Below are 17,041 nucleotides of genomic sequence, written 5' to 3' on the forward strand. Positions count from 1 at the left end.
ATTAAAACTTAGTAGAGTTAAACTTATCGTTAGTGCCAAAATAACTCAAATAAATTTTCAGCGATAGCTTAAATTCCTCGTTGTTGGCAAAATTGTGTCTAAGCTGTCAAGGTACCCAAACCTTTAATGATCATATATAGAACTAACGCTAATTTTAAAAAAAAAAACATACGGATTTATTCGCATAAAACGTTGTTTTTTCATTATTATCATAGAACAATAGTTTTACTTCCTGGTCCAGTAAGTTTGGTTGTGTATTAAATCATAATTTGATAAACAAAAAAATACAAAATCATTATCATGTAACCTAGTGTCTAGTTAATTATTTTTTGTTACGGGTTATTCAGATTGTAATCAGGATACTTGGGTAAATAAAGTGGTATAAAAGACAGTAATAGCTGCAGAGTGGGGAGTTACGATTTTGTGCACGAGAGAAGTGTGCGTACGGAATTCGTGTTTATGCATACGTTTTGAGCATACAGTTTTGAAGTTGTAAATATTTTTACTGTAATTTTGTTAAGGAATTGGATTTATAATAATTTAGTAATGACTTTTTAATCGAGTTTGTGTTTATGTTCAGTGCATCATCCGATTTTGTCGTCTGTGTACAAGTGAAAGGAACGACCGGAAACTTATACACCAACAACACCGCAAAAACACGAACACAAAAAAACGCACTTTAGTTTTGATGTTTTGTCAGAACATCAAAATAGAAGAAAGTCAGATAAGTGGCAGAGGAAAAATCCTATGTTAAAAGAAATATGCGAAATCATACATGAGAAATGATCAGCTCATGAATGTTTTAAAAGTGGTCCTTCTAAATCATGGTCTTTTTCCTCTTATTCTTCAAATGTCAATTTAAGAACGTCACTGTAGGATAGGTACAATTACAAAAACAGCATTCATTAGACATGACACTCATCATTATGGTTCGTTAAATTTTTTTCTAAATATACTGCCACCATTTAATCAATAAGGAATTTATTTCAAATAAATGAAATATAAAGGGTAATAGATGTCCTAGATATTTCAGTTTTACCTGGGGAACTCTTAATTACAATTATGACAAAAAATACAGTTAATCGTTTCCTATTGTTAAATAACCGTTTTACAAATGATATCGGATATGTTCCTTACGTCGTAACTACAATCCCCTTCCCTTTCATGAATGTGACCTACCGAATTAGACTATTTACCGGATTTTTTTATCACATAAGCACAACGACGGATGCCAAATGTGGAGCCGGATCTGCTTACCCTTCGGGAGCATCTGAGATCACCCCTAGATTTTAGTGGGGTTCGTGTTGTTTATTCTTTAGTTTTCTATGTTGTGTCATGTATACTATTGTTTGTTTGTCTTTTTCATTTTTAGCCATGGCGTTGTCAGTTTGTTTGAGATTTATGAGTTTTACTGTCCCTTTGGTATCTTTCGTCCCTCTTTTACAAGATAATACCAGGTTAGTTAGTATTTGTGATAAAAAAAGAAGTCATAACCCTTACATTATTTTGTGTTCTAAAAGTTCAAATCAGTTTTAAATTGCTTTTATACCAAAATTTAAAAATAAATCTATTTATATAAATACAATACCCTATGCAAATGTCAAAGGAAGTGTTTATCTTATTTTATATCATTAAATATACATTTTCTTTATCAAATTTCGTGTTACTGCATCGAAAATGACATTTTAGAATGAAATAAATTTCATAACTTTTTCGAGGGAAGTCCGTTTTTTTTTAGTACAGTCCAGGTTTTGATAGAGTAATTAAACATAGTTTCATCGGGCTGCGATTTATATTTAAGTGCGATTACATTTTAAAAAAAAAGATTGAAAAGCATCAAATAAAGTACTTTTCAAAACCCGAAATCAATGCATTGTATCAAATTTGGTAATCATCTAGTACGTAACATGAACATTAGTAAAAAACGAAAATAAAAAGAAAAACCGAATTTCAAGGATTACTCAAAAAGGAAAGTCATCAAATGGAAAAATAAAAAGCTCATATATAGTAAAAAATAGATCATATTCATGAATTGGGACAGGCATTTCCTAATGTCGAAAAAGTTAGATAAAACTTGGTTTTATATCAATATAAACCTGTTATGTGTAAGACAGTCGCATAAATTGTAAAAAATTAACATGAAACAAATACAAGTTGAGCCATGCCAAAAGGATATTATCAAGCATGAGATAAATATGTTATTAAGAAAAATTTAACATGTTATTAATATGATAAACAACGTCAGCTCCTAGATTATAAACTTAAAGGTCGTTAATTATTGTCATAATCCTCTCTGTCATAATCATTCTTGACACCTTTTTGTTCGATTACAATTAAAATTAATTGAAATAAAAACCCACCTAGAAAATTATATCTAAATATAAAATTGACCTCGATATCATACGTCTTTATATATTTTTATCGTACCATCATATTAAATGGACAAAATGTTTAGCTGTCAAATTCATGTTCACCGATTTGACTTTAATTTTCATATTTGATTTATAACAAAGTAAAACATATATTCAAATTATAATACGTCTGAAGTAAACAGTTACGAACACATGTATGATTTATTTATCAGAATTTCGTGTGTATTTAAGTACATAAGCCATCTGATTAACTGAGATGACCTTCGAATGCTACCAACGGTCAAATAACCCGATATAAACATAAACAAAATAATACATAGATTGTGACCTCGTGGAATTGGAGTTTTAAAGATCTGTTTGATTTCATGTTTTAGGTTTAAAAAAATAAACGTTTTGGAATTTTGGGTTCTCAATGCTCTTCAAATACTTATCAAAGGTACCAGGATTCTAATTTAGTACGCAAGACGCGCGTTTCGTCTTTGTACTTGTTTGGCTTTATAACTATTTTGATATGAGCAGATGAGTATCATGTAGACGAAACGTTTCTTTCCATCGGGTATCACCAGCCCAGTAGTCGGCACTTCAGTGTTGACATGAATATCAGTTATGTGGTCATTTTATTAATAACCTTTTTACAATAGTACGATTTTTTCAAAATACTATGGATTTTCTAATCACAGACATAGTATACCTTAGCCATACTATTTGCACAACTTTTTTGAATTTTGGGTCTTCAATGCTCTTCGACTACTTTTTTGGCGTAATAACTGTTTTGATCTGAGCGTCACTGGCGAGTCTTATGTAGACAAAACGTGAGACATAACTCGTCAGTGATATTTCATTGCTTATTTTAACAAAATTGTATCTAATTGGCTGGTAGAGACGAATTTCACTTATTTATAAAATTGAACCGAACGAAATATTTGTTTTCTTCATATTTTGTAGCTAGTGCCCTTTAATGTGCTAATGATGTTCGTAATTTGAAAATGAAGTGTTATTTATTAAAAACGCACCTAGAGCGAAGTCATCTGTTTTATACTAGAAATACAAATTCATTATTAAAGCTTTCTATTTTAAAAAAATTATAAAAAAACATATATTTCACGAGCCTGACCAAATTTCGTGAATCAACCCAGAGTGAAAGGCGACCATTTACCAAGGTAGAACAGATCTGATATGTGTGTGTCGATTATAATGATAACGTATGATACCAATAGAAACCAGTTTCAATCGCCCACAATCAAGTTCGCCCTAGGCCGTTGTTATTTTGATGACTACGGTGCACTGTTTGATCGTGTCATGACATAATATAACAATGTTCGTTACAGATTATGAATCATTTTTGGTGGTGTTCGTGTTGTTTATTCCTTAGTTTTCTATGTTGTGTCGTGTGTACTATTGTTTGTCTGGTTGTCCTTTTCATTTTTAGCCATGGCGTTGTCAGTTTATTTTTGATTAATGAGTTTGACTGTCCATCTGGTATCTTTTGTCCCTCTTTTATGAATGAGATCAAATTAGAAAAGATACGATTTAAATCTGAAGGGGAATTCGATGTTTGCTTTACCATGGTTCACTTATCTGCATTTTTTTTACAAAACCACTGAAAATCAGAAGGATTTTTTTCCAGTATTTTCTAAAATGAATCTGATAGCTGTCCGTGTATAGTGTGTTAATTAAAAGACGTTTTAAGAAAGCGAAATTTTTGCATAAAGTCAATCCTTTAAAAGGGGCACTAGCTTAAAACATTAGAACATCTGTCATTTTCTCCCAACCCATTTTTACCAATAACCTTCGATTTGTTAGGGCTGGTCATTGATTTTATGTTTTTTTTGCGATTCCATTAATTCATGATATGCCAATAAAGTTAATAAATGCATGAATGACAACTCTTAATCCGATATAAAAAAATAATTGTTTGTAAATTTACAATTATAATAAAAAAAAAATCATTATGACCTCATTCATTCTTTAAGAAAAGTTCAAATAGATTTTCTATCATTTATTCTTTGTTTAATAAATAGACTAAAAGCAAAGTTCTGAAAGACGAGAGTCTGAATATGTTATAGCTAGTCTTATAATAATAGGCAGCCTAAGTGAAGAATAGAGTAAAAAGGTTTGAAAATTTAAAATACGAAATTGATGACCCCCATCCAGACCATCATATTTAATTAGTCATCATTTAACATCATATGAAGTTCCTCATCTGAATGCCATTCTAATATTCTGTATATCTGAAAACAGGTTAATTTGCATATTTTTTAAAAACATCATCGATATAAATGATCTTCAACCTGCGACTGGACGAGTGTACGGTGTCTCTAAGACGGTGTTCCTATAAATTAGACAAAAGTTGTAAAAGGTTCGATTTTCCAGTGTTTCTTTTCGACCGAAGGGTTCGTAATACTGTGAACATAAACATTGTAAACAACGTGCATTCTTTTGAAATTTGGAAAATTGTACCGATCACGCTTTTGCAAAACATACTATTTTGAAGGAAAAGAGTTGAAACCTATAGTGTACACACGTTATGCAAGGTAAACAGTGTGTGTTTCTTAAAAAAAAAATAGCCTTTTTCAGTATTATTAAGATCTAAGATTGAGATGTGATTTTTCCAATTCAAACAAAATGATAGCATATAATGGTCACGATGATTTAATGTTATACCATTAGGATGTTTGTTCATAATCTTCTGAAATGGCAAATTAAATGCCAGCTTGACATTTTAAAATACATGCACTAATTAGTTAACTTTTGGTCATGTTAAGATTTACACATTTATTTAAGAAAAACAAACATTATCTTAGAAGGTAACATGTACAAATTTGTTATATATTATCAATTGAACACTAGGTTAAATTCTGACAAAGCATTCGATAAGCAAACGCTATTCATTATACATAAATGTAGATAAACAATGTGATTTTTAAATCTACCTCAGTGAGTAAATGAAGTCAAAATAAGGCCGATCTACCTTTTTTCTAATAAAAAAGTCAAAGTGATAATATATGCCGGATTCGCCTATTAGATCATTAGATCTTGTTATTCACAATATAGTTTAATTTAGAAAGTAGTTACTTTCATGATTGAAATATTGAAGCTAAAGATTGAAAGATCAACCGATAATAATAAAATTTCAATGTCATTATATAAATCAGTCAACATTCGTTATTATGTATTGTAGATTTTATTAAATATCACTAGCTCTTAGTGAATACAAACAAGGTTGGCGTATTTCACAAACATGCACTGATTTATTTTAAAACTTAAAACACTTACCTACTTTTCGTTTCTTTTAAATTACCTAATGAATTACTTTGATTTCTACCATCCACATGTCGGATACAATTAACATCATTAAATTATAAAAGTACATGAGTTCACATCTACACTGTGTTACAGTTCATCATAACATCAACGCGATTACCTTCCTGGTAAAGGCGGAATCCAATTTACTAGAATAAAAGACAAAGGACGAACGCGGGAAATTTAAATCACTATAATAAAAAAAGTTTATTCTATGAAGCCTTGTGTAAACTGATGTTTACCTTTACGTCTTAATGATCATGGTGTTAAAGTCATTTATTCTGCAATTAGTTGTTTTTATTTCCTAAATATAGTAACACGGCTATATTTTGTATAATGTCAATTTTATCATGGAACACTGTTTCCATAGTCAGGGGTTTATTAAGGGATGAAAATAAATTTGAAATTTGAGTTACAATTTGAATAGCTATGAATTTATTTATTCAAATTGCAGTTTAAAAACAATATTAGGTCAATGTCAGAAAAATATCAACATTTTGTACTCGACGCAAAACTGGGGAAGAGCTCGGTAGAAACTTGCCCTTCCTATATGTTTCTCAGCCTCATACAAAAAAGTTGATATATTTCTGACATATTGACCTAATATTGTATATTCATCGACTAACATATCTCATTATAACTATGTAAATACATTGTTTTGTTTTGTTATGGTTATAGCACTATTGTGGGGTTTACTACGTTTTATGTACCACCGGTTTTGCAAATTTAAAATCAAATATATAATGCAGTAAACACTGAGGTTGTTAAATTTGGTAAAGTAAATATGATACAATTAATAACATCTTACAGACCAGTTTTAATCAAGAGCATTACGCTAGTTGCAATGAATTAACGTAATTTCCCATGTGAAATAAACTCGGTTATTTAACTCTTCTGACGTCATACATCAACAGATAGACTTTCGCGGGATTTTATCTTAAAATTTTTATTTTGTTGGTTTCTCCGAGCTTTTGTGCATTACTTCGTTTTATTATGCATCCGAATAGAATAAAAGTTATTTTGTCTTTTTATAGTCCAGACTTTTTCAAGAACGTAGTTTCAAAGCAAAGGTGAATGCGCTTAAACATTTTTTACAGTTTTCACAATCTCCACTTTAGTTTTATTAAAAAGTGCATTGTTAATGAAAAAAAATTGCATTCATGAATAGGTGTGTTTTTTTCTTTTCTATATTTAAATTGTTCGATTGGTTATGATATAAGAATTAACAAACCTCAAACCATTATTATGCCTTTTTGGTCTTCATTATGTGCGTTGCAAAAGATGTACAAAAAACTATTTTTTGCTAGTTTGTCAGTGAATAATCACTATACAAACCACTTAAGTAACGTCTGAAATATCCGATATCTGTACTTGACTGCACTGGTTTTTAACCGACCAGTCTGAATTGAATTGAATTTCACTCTATATTTCTTGACCCAAATCTTAACCATAATCGTCTGTACTGATTGAACTTGACTTTTATATTTGCTTTAAACGTAAGAACTCATACTCGACCAGTCTGAAACACTACTAACCCAATATACTTGACCACAAATGTCTGAACTATTACTTGACCAGTCTGAAACAGTCATAACCCATTCTTGGCCTGTACTCTACAAATTCTTTTTCCCCAGTCTGAACCATACTCGCACAAAGCTCTGAACAATACCCTGACCTGTCTGAGCCATACGGAACCAAAATAGCTTTTACTCAAAAGAAAAAAATGAACCGTTTAAATTACTTTCTTTTTATCTGACAACAGCCACAGTATATATCATATATAAAAAAAAATCGAAGTTTTGTTTACAGGTTAATTTATAATTATGAACATATCAATAATACCTCAAGTCAACACAGACGTGCTGACTATTGTGCTGGTGATACCCTAGGGGAATTAAAACTTCACCAGAAGTGGCATCGACCCAGTGGTTGTAAATAAACTCATTATAGATATTATGACTGAAATTTATTAATACGCGCATTTCGTCAACAAAAGACTCATCAGTGAAGCTCGAATAAAAAATGTTAAAAAAAGCCTGAAGAAAGGACATGCGCATCTTCAAAAAAATGTCTTGATGACGAAATGTACAATATAAAAAATAATACAAAGCCGATAGATGCATTTCTATATAAAATTTGAACAAAATTATGAAGGGGGATCTTCATGTTACGCACATAGAATTACCATACAGATTAGTTTTGCTTACCCTATTGAAAAATCAAAACAGTAATGATCCTCTCTTGAGCAGCAGTGACGATGTTGTGTCTTTCTCTGTACATTTAGGAAACACTATACTTTTAATATAATCCCAGTCTATCCTCTTTAGGAAACATTTTCATTGTATTATCAATGATGATACTTATATAAATGGTATCTGATGAGAACAAATACACCTTTGAAAACTAAATAAGGCAATTATTGTAGCTTGTAATAATTGATATATCATGTTATCATAACGAAAGAATAAACAACGGTGTCTTATAAAATGGTAAAACAAAACGCAAACATAACTTTTGTCTCGAAATTCAATGACAAAGACAAAAGTGTTTTTTAGTAGCCTCCATTTAAACCTTTTTTTTATTATATATAATTCTAGTGTTATTGAAACCGGATGGAAATATTTCAAGCAAGATTAGAGTGTCGGTATTTCTCGGTTGACTATTTCAAATAAACACGAATAAATGCGTTGGCTTATTATATGTCTACCAATGTGAAACTATCGCCTACTCATATCAGATCCAAGTATAGATAAACATTTTAATAAACTCATCATAGATACAAGGATTAAATAATATTTTTACGCCAGACGAGCGTTTCGCCTTAGAGACTCATCAGTGACGCTTGAATCAAAAGAAGTTAAAAAGGCATAAAAAAAGTACGAAGTTTAAAAGCATTATAATGACTGCAATTCATAAGCGTTTTGCCGAATAAAGCTAAGATAGTAGTATTACAAAAATTCTAAGTTTTTGTAAACAGTTAATTTATAAATATGACCATATCAATGATAATTCATGAAAGCACGAACAGAAGTGCTGACTACGTGGCTAATGATACCCTCTGGAAATTAAAACTCCATCAGCAGTGGCATCGACCCAGTGGTGTTAATAAACTCATCATAGATACCAGAATTACATTTTGTATTACGCCAGACACGCGTATCGATATGAACGGAAGTCAATTCCAGGCTTAAAATAGGGCACACAAATTTTCTGAGGGCAGTTCAAATTTCTAAGACATTCATTTTAGACAGCCTCTATTTCAGGATCCCCCTCTTGTATTTATATTTAATTGTTCCAATTTGGCAAACATGCAAGAAATATTTGCCTTTGAATGTTCAGTAAACAAAAAGACATCGATTTCTTACCATGTCTTTTTTTATCGCAAGTAATAACAGTAGGGACAAATTTTCTAATTATGTTTGCCCATTTTAACATTTTTTCTGATGCGCTAATTAGGTATTTGTTTGGGACATAAAAGTAAGTTATATGCCGTATTTGGCATAACTTTTTGGAATTTTGGATCCTTAATGCTCTTCAACTTTGTACTTGTTTGGCTTTATGAATATTATATATATATAGTCTTATGTAGACGAAACGCGCGTATGGCATACTAAATTATAATCCAGCTACCTTTGATAACTATTACATACATGTATTTTGTTAATTGTTTAAATCAATCAAAATAATATTTGGCACGAATGAGCTGACATATATCATACGATAAAAGAATTTATGCATATGACTTTTTAAATAAAAATACTTTACTTTCTTTTTGCTAATGTCCTTTGTCTATATGCCATTTGTGTTTCTTTGTTACAGATTTGTTTTGTTTTATAGGATTAATAAAGGCAACAGTAGTAATACAGCTGTTCAAATGAAGCTTAAGAAAATACCTGTACCAAGTCAGGAACATGGCATATGTTATTTATTCTTTTGATGTGCTTGAGCGTTCGGTTTTGGCTTTTGAATTATCCTCGGAGTTCGGTTTTGGCTTTTGTATTATCCTCGAAGTTCGGTTTTGGCTTTTGAATTATCCTTGGAGTTCGGTTTTGGCTTTTGAATTATCCTCGGAGTTCGGTATTTTTGTGATTTTACATTTAACTATACTAAAGGAATTGTAGGTAAAATTAAGTTCATGGAACACTCAGTTGATGTGTTATGCAAACGGGCTATGGTTTCATCCGGTGTATAAAGTTAAATACACCAAACGCGCGTTTCGTCTACACAAAACTCGAAAGGGTGATTGGAATTCATCCGGTCTATAACTTTCAATGACTTTTATAATGCTGTATGTACACATTACCTTCATAACTTGTCATTTATTTGCATATATAAAGGGAATATTTGTGTGGTATTTTTACTGACTAATTGTTTGTTTTCTTTATTTTTTAAATGTTTCTTTTTTATATATATATATCCATCATTGGAAAAGAAGAACACTGTTTACGTTCTATTATCATGCAGATGGATCATATCTGACACAGTTTTTTTTAATGTTATGCAATACATGTACTTTATAGGGCAGTTAAAGCACACCATGAGCTTGGATGACGTTACAGACAACACAGCCAGAAATAGCATGCGTAATCAGATGCATTTTCGTCTTCTGTAAATGGTTTTGGAATAGTATAATAAAATCTAACATAAAAACTTTGTAAAATGAACATTGTGTTGTTTTTAATTTTCATCACTAGAAATATAAGCCTTAATAAATGAAGGCGACAAAAGCTTAGAGCTCCCATGTTCAAATCTCTTACTGAAGCTACTTCATCCTGTGTTACTGATAGCACATAAGAAAACCCAGAGGATACAGATAGAAAATAGTCTTGTACATATTTTTCTTAAATGTTGACGAAAATATAATGAATACTTAAAACATCATTCATTCAACTTGTGCAACATATTAAACTGTACTTCAACAAACTCCATGTGGACACAATTTCTATTATACAAATGGTTATTACATTCGTAGCTGTTTCTTCGATTTTGAGATCATAATCATATACATCTCTCAAAACCATATCAGTTTTGGTGGGGTTCGTGTTGCTTAGTTTTTTAGTTTTCTATGTTCTATTTTGTGTTCTTTTGTTTATTGGTAGTTATCTTTTACGACTTGTGAGTTTGAATGTCACTCTGGTTTATTTCGCCTCACTTTTATAAAAGAAACCAGGCTTTCAGGCATCAAGGAATTAATTGATATGAAATAATCATACCAAAATATGACTAATATGTTGTAAACAAAGGTCAACGCATTCCAAAAAGTAGTATTTAGTTGAATTGGAAAAAAAGCCTCAAAAATTGATAAAAGATAACAAGCTTTAATGCAACACACTATTAATTGATATATGAAATATTCATAAGCCACATATGACTAGTATATTATATGGTGGTATAAAAAAAGTCAACACATTCCAAAAAGTAATATTTTATTGAATTATACCATGGAATTAAATCATTGAATGACATTTATAAAACAAGAGAATAAATTTATCAATGATCTCTAGATCAGGCATCAATCAACTAAAAACAATGTAATAAAAAATAATAAAAAATAGAGCAACACATAAAAACATTATGAATATTCACTGAAGTTGATAAATTTAATGAAAAAAACAACATGTGTACATCATAGATCTGACAATAAATCTTTGGTTTTTCATGGTTTGTGCATAGTACATGTACAAATCCTTAAAGTCAAGTAGGAAAAAAGGGGATTTGGCATTTCATACAACTCTCACAGGTTATTTTGGTATTTTATCTAAAAATTCGGTGGAATTATAAAATACATTTAAAGCTAAGATTTATAAATTTATATCAGACTATAGCATAGAAATCTCCTGTTAAAAAAAAAATCAGAAATCTATAAATATATTTAATGTTGGAACTATATTCTTGCATAGACTATTCCAATATAATTCTTTAATTTGAAAAAAAGTAGTCTCTTAAGACAGGTGGTGTTTAAATACAGGTTCAATTTATATGAAATGTACTACAGAGGGATCTAAAATTGGTGGTCTTTTAACACAGGTTTTAGCTTAATACAGGTGGTCTTTCAAGCAGGTTTGACTGTATATACATGTGGGGGAATGCACTGAGTATGAGAACTTATATCTTAATCAAAGTGCTTATAAGCAGGAAAGGGTAAAGATTGTGTTAATTTATCAGTGGGTAGTAAAATTTAATATTGCATTGTCAATAAAGCGTTGGTTGCAGTTAATTCAACTACAATTCTAGAAAATGGGAGATAACTCCAATTTTAAAGATGACTTTAACAATGACATCATTTATATTTTTAGAACAGATAATATTTTCCTCCACCTTGTAAAAGTTATGTAATTTTCTTGACAGATGTACCATCATTTTATGACTTGAATGACTGAGCATATATTTCATGGATAAGTCTTTGGAAATGTTAATCTAAAAACAATCTGAGCATCAGCATACATGGGAATTATTATCTGAAAAATATGTACTGCTCTCTTATGTATTCATCATAAAATGGACCTAAATTAAGGATTGTAAACCAGAAAGCTTCTTCATATTAATATTATAGTTTTGTTGATTAAGTATTGTTCCTTAAATCTTTGGATAATAGAAACTTCAGATATCACATTATTATAACTTCCCTTTACTGTATATTTTTTTATTCACAAATGTCAAAAATCTTTGTAATTTTTCATTTAAAAAGAAAACTATCTTTAAATCTGATTTATTTCTAAATAGGTCATTAGAAAAAAGTTAACACAGTTGATTGTTTTTAAAAACATCCGGATATATAAATCTATAGCTTTTCTCACATTGTCACACATCTGATAATGCTAGCTCACATATCAACATAGTGATACGAGAAGTACTGAGCTTTGGAGCTGAATATTATAGGCAAAGGAAAGGACATTAAATAAATACATGATCTTGTATCATTCTGATTTGCTTTGATTTGGTTTTAAGGCACTTCATTTTTATTTAAATTGAATGACATGGAAGGGTCTTACAGGGTCAGTAAGCATTTTTATACAATTTAAATAATATATTATAATATAGGCCTTACAAATATATTTGAAATAAATGCACTTAAATTAGCTACAAATACCAATAAATTTTCTGGACATTGTTTAAAAAAAATCAAATGTAAATAAAACCGATCATTCTTAAATCTTATTAAATAACATTGAAACAAACAATGACGTTATCTGTGCAGTATTAATACAATGCTCCGTCTAATGCATTGTCATGCTCAATATCCATAAAACATCTTCCATCTATTTATAAATGTAGAAAAACTATATATAGACTTTCAATTTAACTCATCATTTATTCTTTTTTGTAAGTTTTATACATATTGCAAAACCATAGATATTTAGAATATCTATATCTCCCTTTTTTTTTTACAGCTGATTGAATATTTGCAGTTCTAAAATCTTAAGTGAATTTGGTTAGTTGTAAAAATGTATATACAAATTTTAACAACACAGCACAGAAAAATATATAAACCATATTTTCAATTACTGTTTAAAACATAATTCTTGAATGAATGATGATGGACAAAATTAATAAAGTCAAAGGACTAATTGAAAATACGGATTTCTTTGGTGTTATTAAAAATTTGCTGTTACAAAATGTTTGAAAATATTATAAATTAAGGAATGTTTCTCCCCCATGCAAAGCCTTGATTCCTTTCACGGATTTGGCTATACTGTTTGGACCTTTTGGATTATAATTAAGCATTAAAATTAAATAGATCATATCATGGGGAACATGTGTACTAAGTTTCAAGTTGATTGGACTTCAACTTCATCAAAAACCACCTTGACCAAAGACTTTAACCAAAACTTTAATCTGAACTTCGCATTATCTTTTGCTTTGTATAGTGGACTGTGAAATTGGGGTCAAGACTTTAATTTTGCATTTAGATTAGAAAGATCATATCATGGGGAACATGTGTACTAAGTTTTAAGTTGCTTGGACCAAAAAAAATAACCTGAAGCAGGACGAACAGACAAAAAACAGATGCACAGACCAGAAAACATAATGCCCCTCTACTATGGTAGGTTGGGCATAAAAAATCCTCCAATTCCATGAAACAAAATATCCCTTTTGCCCAAACAAACATGAGGAAATATTAAATAGGATATTTTTGGGGAAAAAAGGAGTTCTGATTGTTTTGAATATTGTTTGACATTATTATAGTAACACTCTTTGAAAAGGACAGGTTGAAGAACACATTAAGACATTTGCTACATACAACAGAACGGTATCCAGGAATGGTTAAATACACTAGACATTATATTAAAAAAATCACTTTAATACAATAAGGATGTGTATATAAAGCATAACACTACTAACTGTAAAAGAAAAAAATATATCTTTATAATGCCTATCTAATAAAAACCTGAAAGCAAGAGTATTACAGCACACACATATCATTTCTGGAAAAAAGACTAGTTTATAAAATAGTAAACCATTACAGCCAAGAATAGGTACAATATATAATAGCTTGATATTCAATTAAAAAAAAGAGTGATGATCAGATCATTTACATGTTTATTTACAATGTTAAAAAGTAATGAGACCACACTGTCCCTTTATACATCTTTACAATAGTTTACCAGGCTTTTATGACGACCATAGACAGCTCTGATAAAACAATTTTGCACCAAAACAGTCATAATTTATATAAAATTAAAACAATACACATTATAACCTAAAAAGATAACAATGAAGCACTTGTAAAGGAAAAAATCTATCAACAGGAATCTTTTAAATGGAGATTCATTTTATTTATTTTTAGTAAACAAAATTTACCACATTTAATGTGATGTGTCAACTACATCTTATAGTGAAGGCCTTTTGATAACACAACATGCACTCATTGTAGCTTCCATATCTACTGAGATTATCAATAGTCATCACTAGTAGAAAAATGTTATGGCTCTGCACAATTATACTGTTCAGAGGTTTTGTGGAAGAATTAAAGAAAAGGTAGTGCAAGAACTTTTCTCAATATACTAACATTTTTTTTTACCATTTCATTCCATCAATGGAAACCTTTTCTATATTTATTTTTCATTAAATGAAAAATACTAAATAACGTAAGAGACATATATAATATATGAATCTGATAACATATTTCATATTGAGGGGAAAAAAGATGGAGGGGCACTTTATTTCAATCATTTCAGCTGACAATTCTGTTAATCAAATAAATTTTATTTTATATACACTATTCACACCAATTCCCATAATCAACTTGTTTATGCAGTTTACAGAATCTACAATTACAAAAGTAATCTAGGAATGCCATGTTAAATTACAAAGTTCATTCGTGTAAGTATGCTTTTTTAATAATTGACTTTAAGTCCTATATAATAACTAGTTAAACAAAATTGTACAATGATTAAGTCAGCAATTCTTATATCAAAACGAAAGAACTAATATCAGCTGAGGATCCAGGATTTTGAAGAAAATAAATGGATAATGTGTCAAAAGCCCAAAACAGTACAAGGGAAACCACCAAAATTCGACCTTGATCATGGTTTCGTAACATTTAGTTTACGAAAACTAAATTAGAGAACAATAACCAATTTTTGGACATGCATATTGACAAGGGTAAACCTTAATGCCTAGGGGAACCAAGCCAATCATTAGGCTTTGGACTTGTATACAGTCCATGCATAAAACCATTTGTTGACATGCTCCTAAATGTTTATTCTTTTGGTGTAACACCACTAATTCAGGCCCGGCCAGAAAGCACATACCAGAAAGTAGTACATATTTAACACAAAATAGTTCCTACGCATGAGTGTAACTTTCAAAATATGTAGAATATTTAGGTATTTTGGGTATCAAATGAAAGCTGAAGGACTGGTGATCATTGTAGAACACTTTTGGACCTTTAGTTTTGAATATTAAAAAAACTGCACCAAATTTTAAAAAGAGGGTACATTTGGTCTGTTTGTCAGATCTGAAGTACCTGTTTTGGTACATCTGAAGTTCCGGGAACCAGTTCTTTCTTATATGCCATGCAAGGTATGTTAATTTTTTCAGTACAAGACACCATAAAGTGTTGCTTTGAATTGCAATGATTGCCACTTTATTTGAACTTAAAATAAAAGAGGTGTGCCTGCTTGAAACGGAGGAATTTAACATAGAAAGCAATGGGACCATGAATTAGTGGTGTACTTCCTATTACAGAGAATCACCAGAAATCCAATTTTTAGAAGTTGTACCTATTCCAATGAAAATAAGTCAAATATGATGTTAGTAATCATGTTTCATCATCTTTTTTTGGTCAACCAACCTGCTTATGGGAAATTTAAGCTCTTAAATTGGTTTACTCAAATATGTTAGCCTTGTATGGTCATACAACATGCATTCAGTTAGGACTTGACTCCAAGTTCTTATTTTTGCATTTTTTCTGATTGAAATCCATAAAACATGTATTTTATGACTTGTATATGGAACAGAATAGCTCTTGGTCAAGATAATTTTCTGATTTTTCAAGATTTTTGGTTTTTCTTATGGTAGCCTTTTACAATCTAGGCAAATGGTATATACTCATATAAGAATTCTAAAATCTCACTGTGCATGCAATTTTGAACCACTTTAGCAAGTTATCTAGCTGAGGGATATATAAATTGCTCTTATTAATCTATGTTTTACCACAGAATTTAAGGTTCATACAAAAAAAAGCCTTTTTTGAATTTCAAGAAAAAAGGGGGGATAATTTCTCATTTATGTCTTAAGTTTGGACTAATATATTTTTATTTAATGAAGAACCTCTGATAAAAATATGACTATTAGTAAGCGCATAGCTTTCCTTATAGAAATTAATAAATAAAACAATGATATTGAGAATAAAAAAAGTATATTGGCCACTGGTAATATACATATGCAGTTTTCTTTGAATAACTCATATGTGACTACCAGTCCAATTTGAGCTTTGAAGTAATAAAATAGTCTTTGGACTAAAGCTTTATATGTTTTTTATTGCTTGAAATAGATCATAGAATGAAAAAAAGTAATGCTCAAGTCAATATAGCAAGTTTGGTTCTGTTATAGGTGTAACACCACTAATTCAGGCCCGGCCAGAAAGCACATACCAGAAAGTAGTACATATTTAACACAAAATAGTTCCTACGCATGAGTGTAACTTTCAAAATATGTAGAATATTTAGGTATTTTGGGTATCAAATGAAAGCTGAAGGACTGGTGATCATTGTAGAACACTTTTGGACCTTTAGTTTTGAATATTAAAAAAACTGCACCAAATTTTAAAAAGAGGGTACATTTGGTCTGTTTGTCAGATCTGAAGTACCTGTTTTGGTACATCTGAAGTTCCGGGAACCAGTTCTTTCTTATATGCCATG

The sequence above is a fragment of the Mytilus trossulus genome, chromosome 1 (assembly GCF_036588685.1).
Source record: "Mytilus trossulus isolate FHL-02 chromosome 1, PNRI_Mtr1.1.1.hap1, whole genome shotgun sequence".
Lineage (NCBI taxonomy): Eukaryota > Metazoa > Mollusca > Bivalvia > Mytilida > Mytilidae > Mytilus > Mytilus trossulus.